At 44.6% G+C, this 15,418-nt stretch overlaps 1 protein-coding gene across 20 annotated transcripts in view; it reads left to right on the top strand.

Annotated features, from left to right (window-relative positions):
* Window positions 1-15,418, top strand: part of LOC109879430 (mitogen-activated protein kinase kinase kinase kinase 4-like) — a 50,030-nt gene that overhangs the window by 1,518 nt on the left and 33,094 nt on the right. The gene's annotated exons all lie outside the window — the stretch shown is intronic.

Raw genomic sequence — 15,418 nt, 5'->3', positions numbered from 1 at the left:
AAGTAAAATATAATGTGTTACACAGCAGGCTTTCCCCCCCTCTCTCAACCATCTGTTTCTTGGTGTCACGTTTCTCTGTGAAAACTATCATAGTGACTGTTTAAAGTAATTGTTGAAATGTACCTTTTTGGAGAATTTGGTGGGTTCCGTCTCTTGGATTTTGAGGATGAGTCTGACCCACTATTGGTGACCTACCTCTCTTCCCCGTACCCTCATTTCCATTGGAAGGTCTGGTCTGTATTTAACCTCTCCTTTCAAACAGTCAGGCTAAGCGGGGTGGTTCACAGAGGCTGCAGCAGTGCTGTGTCCTGGGGCTATTCTCTTAACTATCAGGAGCAGGGTAGTCTGGACTCCTGACTGAGGAGAATCAACAGTGGTAGTCTGGATGTTCAAACGGAAAAGCAGGACCATTCATCTGATCCAACCCTGTGGAACAGAGGGCTTTAAAGACCAATGCTGTTTTCTTTTGGTCATGTGACCCCATTGGTAATGGAAAACTTGCTTGCAAACATCTTCCTTCCATGAACAGAGCCTGAGCCATTCTTCCACACTGCACGGAATAGAATGGACGTCCTGCACAAGGGCCCCGGGCTGGCTGTGTATGTGCCTGTTTAGTTCCGCAAAATGGAGGACATGATTCCAAGTAAAGCCAACTTGTCTGTGGCAGCTGGTTTGAAAGATGGAGAACCAGGGGGTAATATTTTTATCCTGAAATTCATACGTCTTCATTTTCTGTTCTGCACACAGTTAGGTCGACATGCTCTGGTTTGCTGTACATTTTGACAACAGACAGTCCCAAAGCCATTGGATGTCAGAGGTTTACTGTATGCCAATTTCTAACCTACATAATTGTCATGCCAAATAAAAGCAGTTTGTTTCAATCAATTATTCCCCTTCCTCCAGTGAGACTGTACTGTGAACTGCAGGTTATAAACTAGGCTAATATGTTGCCCAGTTATGTACACTACACTACACATACACTACAGGTGTATGTGGATACCTGCTCGTTGAACATCTCGTTGCAAAATAATGGCCATTAATATGGAGTTGGTACCCTGTTTTCTGCTATAACAGACTCCACTTTTCTGGGAAGGCTTTTCACTAGATGTTGGAACATTGCGGCGGGGACTTGTTTCCATTCAGCCACAAGAGCAGTAGTGATGTCGGGCACTGATGATGGGCGATTAAGTTTGGCTCGCAGCCGGCGTTCCCAAAGGTGTTCGATGGGGTTGAGGTCAGGGCTCTGTGCAGGCCAGTCAAGTTCTTCCACACCGATCCCGGCCAACCATTTCTGTATGGACCTCGCTTTGTGCACAGGGACATTGTCATGCTGAAAAAGAGCCTCCCCCAAACTGTTGCCACAGAATTGGAAGCACAGAATTGTCTAGAATGTCATTGTATGCTCTAGCGTTATTATTTCCCTTCGCTGGAACTAAGGGGCTTAGCCCAAACCATGAAAAACACCCCCAGACCGTTTTTGCTCTTCCACCAAACTTTACAGTTGCCACTGCATTGGGGTAGGTAGTGTTCTCCTGGTATCCGCCAAACCCAGATTTGTCCATCGGACTGCCAGATGGTGAAGCGTGATTCATCATTTCAGAGAACGTGTTTCCACTGCTCCTGAGTCCAATGGAGGCAAGCTTTATACCACTCCAGCCAAAGCTTGGCATTGTACATGGTAATCTTAGGCTTGTGTGTGGCTGCTCGGCCATGGAATCCCATTTCATGACGCTCCCGACGAACAGTTCTTGTGCTCACGTTGCCCCCAGGGGCAGTTTGGAACACGGTAGTGAGTTTCGCAACTTTTATGCACTTCCGCCCTCGACGGTCCCGTTCTGTGAGATTGTGTGGCCACTTTGCGGCTTGAGCTGTTTTGCCTTGACATTTCCATATCACAATAACAGCACTTACACTTGACCGGGGCAGCTCTAGCAGGGCAGGAATTTGACAAACTGGTGTGGCTGAAATGTACAAATTCACTCATTTTAAAGTTTGTCCACATACTTTTGTGTGTGTGTGTGTTTTCCCCTACCTCCATCAGCTGCCTGACACCAATGCCAGGTCAGTGCAGTAACACAGTTAACTATCAGATAGACGAGTGAGCGTGTGGTCTGACTGAGGGGTGCTAGCTGGAACTGGAGGAGGAGGAGCAGCTGTCCTGGGCCCCAGACAGAGCCTGCATGGCCAGGCAGCTTCATTACAAAGCTGGTTTTGTCTCTGGCTTTCTTTGGGAACCACCACCAGACCCACTGAAAGGATGTGTTTATCAGTCGGGTCTCAAATGCTGAATAATCAACTAGCCCTGTTCCGGAAATACAACTTTCTATCTCTTTCTGTGAGCCTTTTTCTTGTTCTTTGCAAAGTAGTTTTTCACCCATTCAAACCTCTCACAATAAGACAATCAAGCACAGTCTATTTCGTCTTTTCTGAAGGCCCAAGCCAATTTCTTGCATATAATTACAGTTTTGAAACGCTGACGTTTTTTGGGGGAACTACCTCATCTTGTTATTTTTGTTTTCAAACTGTTTGCCTTGTGGGTATGTTTTTGTGACACTGTTCATCTCAGAACCAGACGCCACAGCCTGTTTGATGCAGCTAGCCCAGATGACATACAGTACCTTACTGAATGACTGACCTTTTCATTTGGAGCTTTTGACAGAAGCGGGTTGCAGGCACTCTAAAGAACTGAAATGCCATATCACAGCCCTGTGCGGCACGATGTGGCTCTTCTGGATTCAAATTCCTGCAGCCAATCGCAGCAGCAGAGGCAAGGTGTCAGTGATTGTTGTCTGGGGCTCGTGCCAGGTTTAGATCTTACTGTTAAGCTCAGTGGTAGCTCGGGGGTTTCGATTGACTTGGCCAACCAGTTGAATTACCTTTTTGAAGTCTTATCTGTCAATATGTGGGTGTGACAGTCGAAGGAAGGGTGACATCATTTTATATGCTTACTAGGGATGCACATTTTGGTAAATATTGCTGTCGACTAACCCCCAACCTCTTTAACCGGTCAACAAACGTAAAAAAAAATTCAAGAGAAACTAGCCTGCTATGTATGCATACAAGGAAGGACATTTTTCATGAAGAGCTTAATGGAAAGATGCAACAATAGCAAGCCTATCGTCTTACAGTCAAAAGGCTGTAGCTTATTATTGAACATGCAGTTCCTGTAATGAAGCAGCGATTAAATAAAATGTCATTTTGAAACTTTTGCCAAAATGCAATTTGCCGGTGAACAGTTGTAAACAGCTCGCCTAATGCAGCCGCTTCCATATGTGACAGAGATGGAAAATCTCAGTTAGAAACTAACACAGAACCCAAACAGGCTGCGCGCATGTGCCATCGTGCATACATTTATTTTGTCCCCCACACACACAGGTTAACTTCTCTAGGGTAGGGGGCAGCATTTGGAATTTTGGATGAAAAGCATGCCCAAATTAAACAGCGTTCTACTCAGGCCCAGAAGATAGGATATGTATATAATTGATAGATTTGGATAGAAAACACTAAAGATTCCAAAACTGTTAACATAGGGTCTCTGAGTATAACATAACTGATTTGGCAGGTGAAAACATGAGAAATCCATTCAGGAAGTAGGATTATTTTGTTGTTGTAGTTTTCTATTCAATGACATTATCAATTGACTTAGGACTCAAGTTGCAGTTCCTATGCCTTCCACTAGATGTCAACAGTCTTTAGAAATTGTTTCAGCCTTGTATTCTGAAAAATGAGGGAGTAAGAGCAGTCTGAATGAGTGGACCCTGCCGTGTCACAGAGTTTTTTCATGCGCGCGACCGAGAGTGCCTTTCTTGTTTACCTTTTATATTGACAACGTTATTGTCCGGTTGAAATATTATCGATTTATTTAGGCTAAAAACAACCTGACGATTGAATATAAGAATCGTTTGACATGTTTCTATGAACTTTACGGATACAATTTAGATTTTTTTTCTGCCTGTTGTGAAGAAAACGCACAAACAAAACTGAGGTTTTTGGATATAAAGAGACTTTACGAACAAAAGGAACATTTATTGAATAAATTAATGTCTTCTGAGTGCAACCATATGAATATCATCAAAGGTAAGTGATTAATTGTATAATTATTTCTGACTTAGCTCTTCTACTTGGCTGGTTACTGTTTAATGATTTGTCTGCTGGGCTATGTTCTCAAATAATCGTAAGGTATGCTTTCGCTGTAAAGCATTTTTGAAATCTGACACCGTGGTTGGATTCACAAGAAATTAATTACAACCATTTTTACATAGGTTTATCTTTTCAAAATTGTTATGAGTATTTCTTTATTTGAATTTGGTGCTCTGCAATCTCACTGGATGTTGACCAGGTGGGATGCTAGCGTCCCACATACCATAGAGGTTAAATATCAAAACAGACTCTGAACCAATTATATTAATTTGGGGACAGGTCGAAAAGCATTAAACATTTATGGCAATTTAGCTAGCTAGCTTGCACTTGCTAGCTAATTTGTACTATTTAGCTAGCTTGCTGTTGCTAGCTAATTTGTCCTGGGATATAAACATTGCGTTGTTACTTTACCTGAAATGCACAAGGTCCTCTACTCCACCAATTAATCCACACACAAAACGGTCAACCGAATCGTTTCTAGTCATCTCCACTCCTTCCAGGCTTTTTCTTCTCTTGACTTTATATTGCGATTGACAACTTTCATAAATTAGGTGCATTACTGCCACTGACCTATTTCGTCTTTCAGTCACCCATGTGGGTATAACTAATGAGGAGATGGCACGTGGGTACCTGCTTCTATAAACCAATGAGGAGATGGGAGAGACAGGACTTGCAGTGCGATATGTGTCAGAAATAGAACTGACTTGTATTTTAGCCCGTGGCAACGCAGATGCTCGTTGGCGCGAGTAGTGTGGGTAATTGAATAACAGATTTATACATTTAATTTGCAATGCACGCGACGTGAACGGTGTAGTCAGCCTGTAAGAGGGCTTTCACACCAAGTTGGTTTGGTGCGTCCCCCCCCAAACTGGTGCGTATACCCCCTTAGTCCATTTACTTATTTAGTTCGGTTCGTTTGGACTGATGTGAACTTTATCCGTACTAAACAATGCAGCATGGTTCTCTCTGAAAGGGTGATTTTTGGTCTGATTCAATTTGTACCTTGGTGCAGTTCGCTGCAGGTGAGAGCGTAGTCCGGACCAAACGCAGAAAAATAACCATTGTTTTTTTGACATCGTAACTTGACATCTCTGAAACATTTATGTGAGTAGCAGCGCATTTATGAACACATCTGATGCAGGTTAGTGGAGACGAGGGCTATACCGGGGATCTCGACTACTGAATATAGACTATTCAGGTAGCAGTTAGTGGCTATTCTCCCGCATGTTGTTGGAATACCAAATCAAAATGAATGAAGTGATGTGTCAGGATACTCATAAATGGATTTAACATCACATCAAATCAAATTTTATTTGTCACATACATACATTTAACGTGAGCATATTTGTCCTATAAATGTATGACTTGCATGGAGAAGTGGTTTTGTTGTGCAATTTTTGGTTGGATTACTTTGAAGGTAAGGTAAGATATGCCTCATTATTTGAAGTTAAGTAAAACGTTTAGGTTTCAAACAATTATACTGCCTGACGCTCACGATACAAAGTGATTGGCGACGCATTGATAGCCTGCCTACCTTTGACTATAGGCTATGCCTTCCGAATGGCAAACGAGCTTGAATTACGAGTTGAGATTGAGAAATGAAAATAGTAGCTCTTTTTTTTAATAGTGGCCATCTCAAAAACATTCTAAAACCACACGTTTACAGTCTAGTACCAGCTTTTTGAGGTGCTCTCGCGCTGTCTGACAGGTGATGGGCTATTCCGTTCCTCGAACTAGGATCTGTATGCTGTGCGCATGTGATGTCTTAACGAAAATACATACGCGCCAATTTAATTCCACTAAATTATGCAAATTAACCAATAGAATGATAAGCAAGACCAGTCAAATGTAGTTTCGACAGAGGTTACCCAGTAACATCCCTAATTCTCACCTTGCACTGGAATGAAAGCTAGTAGATACCGTTTCTCACTTACATTTTTACAAGAGGACCCTTCTCAAAATGGCCAATATGGTGGTGCTGCTGTAATGTTACACTGAACATTTTAAAATGAGGATCCTTTAGTTGTGGATGCAATAGCTTAGGCTATTTCCCCCAATCACATTGTTTTATACCAAATCGTACTGCCAGCGCCCCCTCCTTCTGCCTCTCAATATTTCTTAATTAAATGCTTATGATAAATCCCGGTACTAGTCCCAATTGCACTAAAAGCATTGAAATAGGAGGGAGGTGAAATACATGCTTGGGGGTTATGGCTTGCTGCAGCACTACAATCTCCCTGAACGGCATTGACATAGTGTTTGTGGGAACTCCATCCTCTTCTCAATACCCACAAAGTGGCAGTGGTTCTTCCTCCCCAGCCAACCCCATCTTCAGCATCCGGTGTCTTCATGGTGCTCCCCTAGCCACTGAACAATTGGCTGTTGTCTCATTAAGGAGAAAGTCATCAATATCCATGCTGGTCTCCGATGTGCACAGCTTTGTATGGTTGATCCAGACTGTATCTAGTGGTCCTACGCCTCAATACAGTTGTTGGATTTGCAGTGTCTTCATATTACCACCATCATTTACATTATTTGTTTTTGCCTACTACTACACAGGCCATGACCTCCTAGTCCCATTGTGGTGGTAGGCTGAAGTTGTATGTTATTTCTATACCCCTGAAAAGCCTCTTCCTGCACTGACTGACTCCACAATGGGATTCTCAGATCAGTTTGATCTCTTCTTTGGCCCCAGACCAGCTGGCACTGAGAGATGGGATGGAGAGCCCTCCGGTGTGTCTGAGAAGAGAAAATGATAGCGATAAAAACAAAACCTGAAGAATTCATTAAGTTCTCCCTTGGTGCGTGGTATGTGGGGGAGGATTCCCTCTACTGGGCTGTACAGAATGGCCATATATAGACCTAGTTAGCCAGCCACTCTGTCAGTCAGGCCTGCAGGGCTGGTGGTGCCCTAGCGCTCTTAATCCCTATGATGTGCCAACCTCTCTTAAACATCATGCCTCTTTCTCTTCCCTCACCACCCACCGGCTTCTACTCTGCAGTACATGTCAGCCGAATCTACAGGGATGCTGGGGGAATATACCCACAGTCCCGTGGTGCTGGCAGCTCCTGTGACCTCACTCTTTTGCACTCCATTGCTTTCCTTCCCCCTCTCTCCCTTCTCTTGCCCCCTTCTCTCATTTTACCTGTGTGTAAACCATTTTACTTCTCCTGCTTGCTCATAACCTCAAATCATCCTCCTACCCTCTCTCTCCCACTCTTTCGCTCTCTCGCCCATGTCCGCTTTGCCAGGGGAAGGACTTGGCAGGTTTGTGTGGACCCAGGGTGAGAGGTCTGCTGCAGCTTTAAATAGCTTGGCCCAGTTCTGTGATTTGTAAGGTGCACACTGAGGGTCACTGGTTCCAACACTATGTTTGACACGCTGCCATGTCTCTGTGATAGAGGCCACATGTAACCCCCCCCTTGCAGGTACAGAGGAAAGGTCATAGGTCATGAGATCGTCGAACCCTCTGTGGCAGTAACGCTGAAAAGGACCCATACTGGGCTAGCTTCCATATTGTATTTGGGCTATTGCCTTTATATTGGCTTTGCTTTCACATTTCATCTGTCCTAAAATGGCATCAGAAACTTGTAGTTGGGATTTCAATTTCCTCACTTTAAGCTTTCTTTAATATTGGAGACATAAGGATGAAGATAATTTAACTTCGCTTCATTTTTCCATGAATGAAAGGCAAACTTCCCCGGATCTAAACCCATGACATCACCATAGAGCAAGGTTTCTATGGCTGCCTGGCCTACCCCCTCCACTACCCACATGGCAGCGGATCTAAACCCATGACATCACCATAGAGCAAGGTTTCTATGGCTGCCTGGCCCATCCCCTCCACTACCCACATGGCAGCGGATCTAAACCCATGACATCACCATAGAGCAAGGTTTCTAAACTCAGTCCTGAGCCCCCCCCCCCCCCCCCCCCTCTCCTTGGTGTAGGTTTTGGTTTTTGCCCGAGCACTACACAGCTGATTCAAATAATAGCTTGATGATGAGTTGGTTATTTGAATCAGCTGTGTAGTGCTTGGGGGGACCCTGCCATTAAAGGATGTAGATGGGCTAAACAAAGGAGAACTTACGGATGATGCAACACAGACGCAAGCACACCTGTCTGCCTCTTAATCGTCTAGACATCCCCTGTCTCTGCCCCTCCCTGTCTTTTCCTCCTCTTCCCCATCTCTCCTCTCTGTACCACTTAGCCATCTTTACCCAGGCTGCCATGTGGGTAGTGGAGGGGGTAGGCCAGGCAGGGTATGGTGGTGCTGTCTGTCCGTATGGAGGTGGGTATCTTCCAACTAAGGCTGAGTGATTTTAGTGCTTTTTGAGTTTTTGGTTCGATTCTTTACAAAAAATCACTGTTTTCGGTATATTTTTGGGTTGTTAATTAAATGCACTTTGCATTATGTGGTTTGAATGATGTGTAACAGAATAAAACAATTAATACAATTTCATGACGTTTTATTTGATGACTACTATTTAATTCCAAGTCATCTCATCTCTGTAGAGCTGCAGCTGTCTGACAAAATCACTATTTTAGTAGTTCATCAAAGTAAAGAAGGCATTCTTTTATGACTGCTGAATACCAACTATCTTTTAGATCATGTATTTTCAGATCGAGATTCTTCTCTCCATTTCAGTTCCTAGAAAGACCGGATTAGTAAGAGCGCAATGGATTATGGTTATTGTAGTTAATTAATACGTTATCTCCCTTAAACTAGAGTCAAAAGTTTTGGCAAGCCTACTCATTTAAGGATTTTTCTTTATTGTACCATTTCCTACATTGTAGAATAATAAAGACATCAAAACTATGAAATAACACATATGGAATCATGTAGTAACCAAAAAAGTGTTAAAACAAATCAATATATTTGAGATTCTTTAAAGTAGTCACCCTTTGCCTTGATGACTGCTTTGCACTACCATGGCATTCTCTCAACCAATTCCATGAGATAGTCACCTGGAAGGCTTTTACAACAGTCTTGAAGGAGTTCCCACATGCTGAGCACTTGTTGGCTGCTTTTCCAAATCTCAATTGGTTGAGGTCAGGTGATTGTGGAGGCCAGGTCATCTGATGCAGCACTCCGTCACACTCCTTCTTGGTCAAATAGCCCTTACACAGCTTGGAGGTGTGTGTTGGGTGATTATCCTGTTGAAAAACAAATGAGTCCCACTAAGCGCAGACCAAATGGGATGGCAGATCACTGCAGAATGCTGTGGTAGCCATGCTGGTTAAGTGTGCCTTGAATTTTAAATAAATCACTGACCGTGTCACCAGCAAAGCACCATCATACCACCACCACTCTTCACCTACTCGGTGTCTCACATAGACAGAGGACAGAAGGACAGATATCCTCCGGTCTAATGTCCACTGCTCATGTTTCTTGGCCCAAGCAAGTCTCTACTTCTTATTGGTGTCCTTTTTTAGTAGTGTTTTCTTTGCAGCAATTCAACCATGAAGGCCTGATTCACACAGTCTCCTCTGAACAATTGAGGTTGATCTGTCTGTTACTTGAACTTTGTGAAGCATTTATTTGGGCTGCAATCTGAGGTGCAGATAATTGCTTATTTCTGAGGCTGGTAACTGTAACGAACTTATCCTCTGCAGCAGAGGTAACACTGAGTCTTCCTTTCCTGTGCCGGTCCTCATGAGCCAGTTTCATCATCTAGCTTGATGATTTTTGCGACTGCAGTTGAAGAAATTGTGAAAGTTCACATTTTCAGATTGACTCACCTTCATGTCTTACAGTAATGATGAGCTGTTTGCTTATTTGAGTTCTTGCCATAATATGCGACTCGTTTCAGGAAACTAGGCTTATGTCGTGTGTCACTACTTCACAGGAGCACCATTTGAATGAAAACTTTATATAATTTTAATAAATTCGCTCTGGCTATTTACTCTGATTTCAGAGCACTCCTCTGTGTGAGAGCGCAGAATAACTGATGAATTTAAGAATGCCTAACGCCTGTTTTCATTTTGCCGGTGTCAGTAAACGTTGGCAAAAAAGCGTAAATTGTTGTCAGCAGCACAGTTGTAGTCACCAACGCTCTGGATGCCATAAAAACAGCCTAACTATTTTTTTATTTTTTTATTTTACCTTTATTTAACCAGGTAGGCAAGTTGAGAACAAGTTCTCATTTACAATTGCGACCTGGCCAAGATAAAGCAAAGCATTTCAACTAGCTCTGTTACGGTGAGTAAAATGGTCAGCGAACGGTTCTCTCATGTTAGCCAGTTAGCTTGAGTGTTAGGACAGAACGCTTAGATCAATCCATGGAGCGATGGGTGGGTCTAAAGCTTAAGAGGGTGTGAACAATGCTGAATTGGGTGTAGACAAAGCTCTCCAGCAGGTACCAAAACATTCAAAGGTCATTTTCTCAAAAGTGAAGTTACAAGTTTCAAAGCAGAATTTCTTTCCCATTGTTCCTCAAATGCAGTGTATATTATACCGCTGTGTATCTCTGTGCCTCTGCTTTTGTCCAATGTAAAAAATAAAATAAAAAACGCCACAATTTCGAATGTTGCAACATAACACGGAATCAAGGCGGTCAGTCACATACGGACTTGATCTTTTACCAAATAGGGCTGTCTTCTGCATACCAACCCTACCATGTCACAACACAACTGATTGGCTCAAATGCATTTAAGAAGGAAAGAAATTCCAGAAATTAACTTTGAACAAGGCACACCTGTTAATTGCAATGTATTCCAGCTGACTACCTATGAAGTTGGTTAAGAGAATGCCAAGAGAGTGCAACGCTGTCAAGGCAAAGGGTGGCTACTTTGAAGAATGTAAAATATATTTTGATTTGTTTAACACTTTAAAAAAATATATATATTTTTGGTTACTACATGATTCCGTATGTGTTATTTCATAGTTTTGATGTCTTCACTATTATTCCACAATGTAGAACATAGTACAAATAAAGAAACCCCCTTGAAATAATAGTAGGTGTGTCCAAACCTTTGACTGCTACTGTATGTAGAACATTTGCCCCCTACTACATCGCACATTCAGGCTAGATCTGATTTATCTCCAGAGAAACTGCATTGAGCTCAATAAATGGAACTGAAAAAATTAAACTGACGTCGGCCAATTAATTATTTAAAAAGCGGGGGAAAAGAATTGTAATTTTGGTTATTCGCTCTGCACTACCTCCCGGGACAAACTGTGTATTGCTGGGAGGACTCCGCACATTAAAGGCTGGCTGGCCAACCCAGGAGGAGGATTTGAGGGAGCATCGGAGCGAAGCGGCAAGGATGATGCTGGCCTGGTTTCCATTTTTGCTCCTTGCTACATCCACTAGGCCCTTTGGTGTACCCAGATCCTCCCAGTGCGCTAATAGTTTTTGGGTCAGATCTGTTTAACCCCAAAGTGGTACGGGCGAGGGACCAAAATGGAACCAGTATGAAGACAAGTTAGAGATCCTCTTGAACATTCATTCTCCTATAAACAGATCTAGGTAACACCTGTAGGTGTGTGTGTAGCTTTGGAAACATGTCTCTGTGAGGTGCTCCAAGCAGCGGTGTTGAGCTCCAGTACACAGGCCTGTTAATGTGTGCTATGCAGCAGGAAGCTAACCGGGCCTGCTCAGTTAAATGGTGCTAGCTGTGGTTTAACCTCTATTTATAGCCTAGCCTTCCACAGTTGGTGGAGGCACAATTGTAGGTTAGTATGCTGGGAATGGGAGTGGAGGGCCATAGGCAGTAGGCATGTCTCAGTGGGTTAACCCCATGGTGTCTGCACAGACTGTAGTCTAGCTCCTATTACCTTCTCGGGTACAAAAATGATCACAGATCGCCCCTTTAATCTCTGATCTAGCAAGGTAGTATTGGTATTTGGTACTAACACTGGAAACCTTAGCTTCAATTCAGCTTGAGTGCACAGACCAGTGATGGACAGCCATTGAAGCCAATCCCTCTGGGATCAATCAGCTGGTCTGGTGTTGAATGTGTCACCCACTCTGTGACAGGTCCACGGTCTCACCCTGTTTCTTCACAGAAGCCCTGTCTAGACTTGACAGTTCATGCAGCTTTAGTGTTCTGATCAATGAATTCTGAATGCATCTACACCTACATTTTTAAATGTCTACCGTGTCCAGATTCCCTATATTCAAATGTCAGAATGTATTTTTATAAACTGTGGGATAAGCAAAATATGATAACACAACTGATGGCAGTAAACCTGTTTTAGCTAGCGAGCAACACTAAAGGTATTGCAAACGGATTAGTGTATCTGTAGGGACAGACTACTGTCCGTCTGGTCATGTGACTACTGTCCGTCTGGTCATGTGACTACTGTCCGTCTGGTCATGTGACTACTAGGTGCGTCTGGTCATGTGACTACTAGGTGCGTCTGGTCATGTGACTACTAGGTGCGTCTGGTCATGTCTACACTTACATGCGACTTCTGCTATCAGAATACAAGGAAGGCATTGAAAAGATGGTCTAGACGCACAAAAGTCGCTTTGTGGTCTGTGTCTCGGCCACATCAGTCAGGACGCATTCAGGCTACAGAAAGTGCATACAGTGGGTGACGTCATCAGCACTCCTCGCAAAAATCTTGTGTTTTGGGACTGAGGCACCTTTTCATTATAACGGTGGAGGAAATACATTCCTAGCATGTGAGGAATATGTTTCCTGGCCTCATAAAAGCCACCGAGCTAATATTTAGAAAAACTATTATTGTTGTTGTTTGGATACAGTTAGCCTGATCTGTCCATGTGCTCACACTTTGTGTGTCTTCCCTACACACACAGTCCGCTGCAGCTCTTTTGTCTCTTCTCCCCCCTGCTCTGGCCCTTGCTCTAATGGCTGTCACAAGACCCACACAGCCCCTGGGCCGTCCACACCACTGCCTGAACACAACTCTGCTTTGTCTGTGTGTAAGTGTGCGTGAGGAGCGACCCGCTGGGCCACCTCATTATCATACAGGGGCGAGACACAAAAGCCCCTCGCGAACGAGACGGCCTTCCCACCCGGGGGCTATAGCCCAGTCTGAGCTTCAACAGACTTTCCTTTGGTGTCAGGTTTCTCCCGTAGCACCTCCTCGGTTCAATCCGCAAACAAGCAGGTGAAGTAGACCACACTTTGAGTTTATTGACCGCAACCCAGTTTTTATGGCTGATACTCTATTAGGAATTTAGAGTCGCCTCTTCGATATGAGACCACAGCCCTTTTCTCTCCACGTGCTGAAGGAAACGTGTTCTCTATTGGAGTGTTTCTTCAGAGGCTGTAGCAGCTGCACTGTGATCAATAGCAGCTGCATTATTGACTGGTCTCTCCTCTCACAGCCCGCTCAGCTTCGGCTGGCTTCTCCACTGGCCTGAAGTGGCTGTCTCAACTCCTTCAGTCTCTCGCTGACTCTGTCACGTGTGGCTCTATATCCGATCGGAGAATGCACAGACATCTACATGCTGTACCATGGAGTAAACCACGACCCCCCCCCCCCCCCCCCCCCATCTCTTTCCGCCTTTGTCTGTTCTGTTCTCCCCCCCATCCATAGTGTTCTGGTGGTTGTAAGAGGTAGGGTCAGCAGTGGGTCAGTTGGCTGGTATGTGTAGTAGATACAGTACAGACAGGGTCTGTTAGTGAGGTAGGGTCAGCAGTGGGTCAGTTGGCTGGTATGTGTAGTAGATACAGTACAGACAGGGTCTGTTAGTGAGGTAGGGTCAGCAGTGGGTCAGTTGGCTGGTATGTGTAGTAGATACAGTACAGACAGGGTCTGTTAGTGAGGTAGGGTCAGCAGTGGGTCAGTTGGCTGGTATGTGTAGTAGATACAGTACAGACAGGGTCTGTTAGTGAGGTAGGGTCAGCAGTGGGTCAGTTGGCTGGTATGTGTAGTAGATACAGTATAGTACAGACTGTCTGGGCCGTCTCGTGCTGCTGCTCACTAGACCATCTCTCTCTCGCCACTGCTCGTCTGGTTTGTGTTGAGAGGCAACAACATACGTTCCTGCTCTGTGTGTTTATACTTTGTGTGTGTGTGAGTGAGGTGTAGCCTAGCCTATACATTGCCTGCCCTAAGGTGGATTAGCTCGTCACCCAATGCCTATACCCCCCTGTACCCACCCCCTCTCTCCCCCTCTACCCACCCCCTCTCTCCCTGCTCAAATGTCACCTTACATCTTCATCTGACCCCTCCCCCTGGTGCTATTAGCCCCCCATTACCAGCCAGCTCACCTCCCTTTTCACTGCCTCTGATGTGCTTGGCCAACCTTTTATGGCAGCTAGGCTATATGCTTTAGCAGTGTGTGGCATAATAACATGGATGGATGGCAGTAACAACATGGATGGATGGCAGTAACAACATGGATGGATGGCAGTAACAACATGGATGGATGGCAGTAACAACATGGATGGATGACCGTCCATTAGCTCACAACAAACTGGTTTGCTCTATCTTACTACCGTGTAGGATGACGTAAAGTGACTTCAGCGTTCTGTCATTCCTCTGGGAAGCTCCGCCTCTAGTGGGGGATGGCCTACGTGTTGCCAGAGGATCGTTGACTTGAGAAGGATTTACAAGGAAGGAATGGGACCGCGTGGGATTTTCTTCTGGTTTTACTGGATGAATGTAGAAGAACAGAGGAGAGGGTTTCAGTGCTCTGTAGAGAGACTGTGTTGAATGGCCTACTGGCTAAATAGTGTGTCAGTGTGATCTTGTCTCCCTCTGGTTGTAGTCCAAGGAGCGGGGAGGTTGTCTGTCCGCCTGCTGAGCTCCAGTCTTTAGAGTTGGAGAGAGGCCAGCACATCTGGCTGTGGTTAGGGGCTTTATGAAGTGTCTGGAGCTGCCTGCTCAGTGATAACCCCCTGCTTCAGGTTACCTCTCCAGGGCCACCGTATCAGACCAGGGGCCCACTAAAGACCCCGGAGTCAGTCAGCTCCTTCCCTGGCTGCTGTGTCCAGACAAGGCCCCTGTAGCTCAGCTCCAGCAGGTTGGGATTGGAGGATGGGGCTTGAGTTGAGATGACTGTTTGTGTTGTGTGATAGTGGAGGGTAGTTTAGGACTGATATGGGAGAGGGGACTGGCTGGAGCAATGTGGGTCCTCCTGAAGCCTTATCTCACACCGATTGATTGATCGATCATCCTCCACTTCCTGTCTATAGCCTACATTCCTTCCTGCTTTATTTTCTAGTCCACTCCGCCCCATGACCTGAATCTCAGACATGAGAAATCAGTGGTCACAAAAATACATTCACGCCACGAGTAGTGAATTGGCCTACATATCCAACAATGTTACGGTGATTCCTCTTCATTTTCTGGAT

Source organism: Oncorhynchus kisutch, linkage group LG16 (assembly GCF_002021735.2).
Source record: "Oncorhynchus kisutch isolate 150728-3 linkage group LG16, Okis_V2, whole genome shotgun sequence".
NCBI classification, from domain to species: domain Eukaryota; kingdom Metazoa; phylum Chordata; class Actinopteri; order Salmoniformes; family Salmonidae; genus Oncorhynchus; species Oncorhynchus kisutch.
This window is presented reverse-complemented; position numbering and strand designations above follow the sequence as displayed.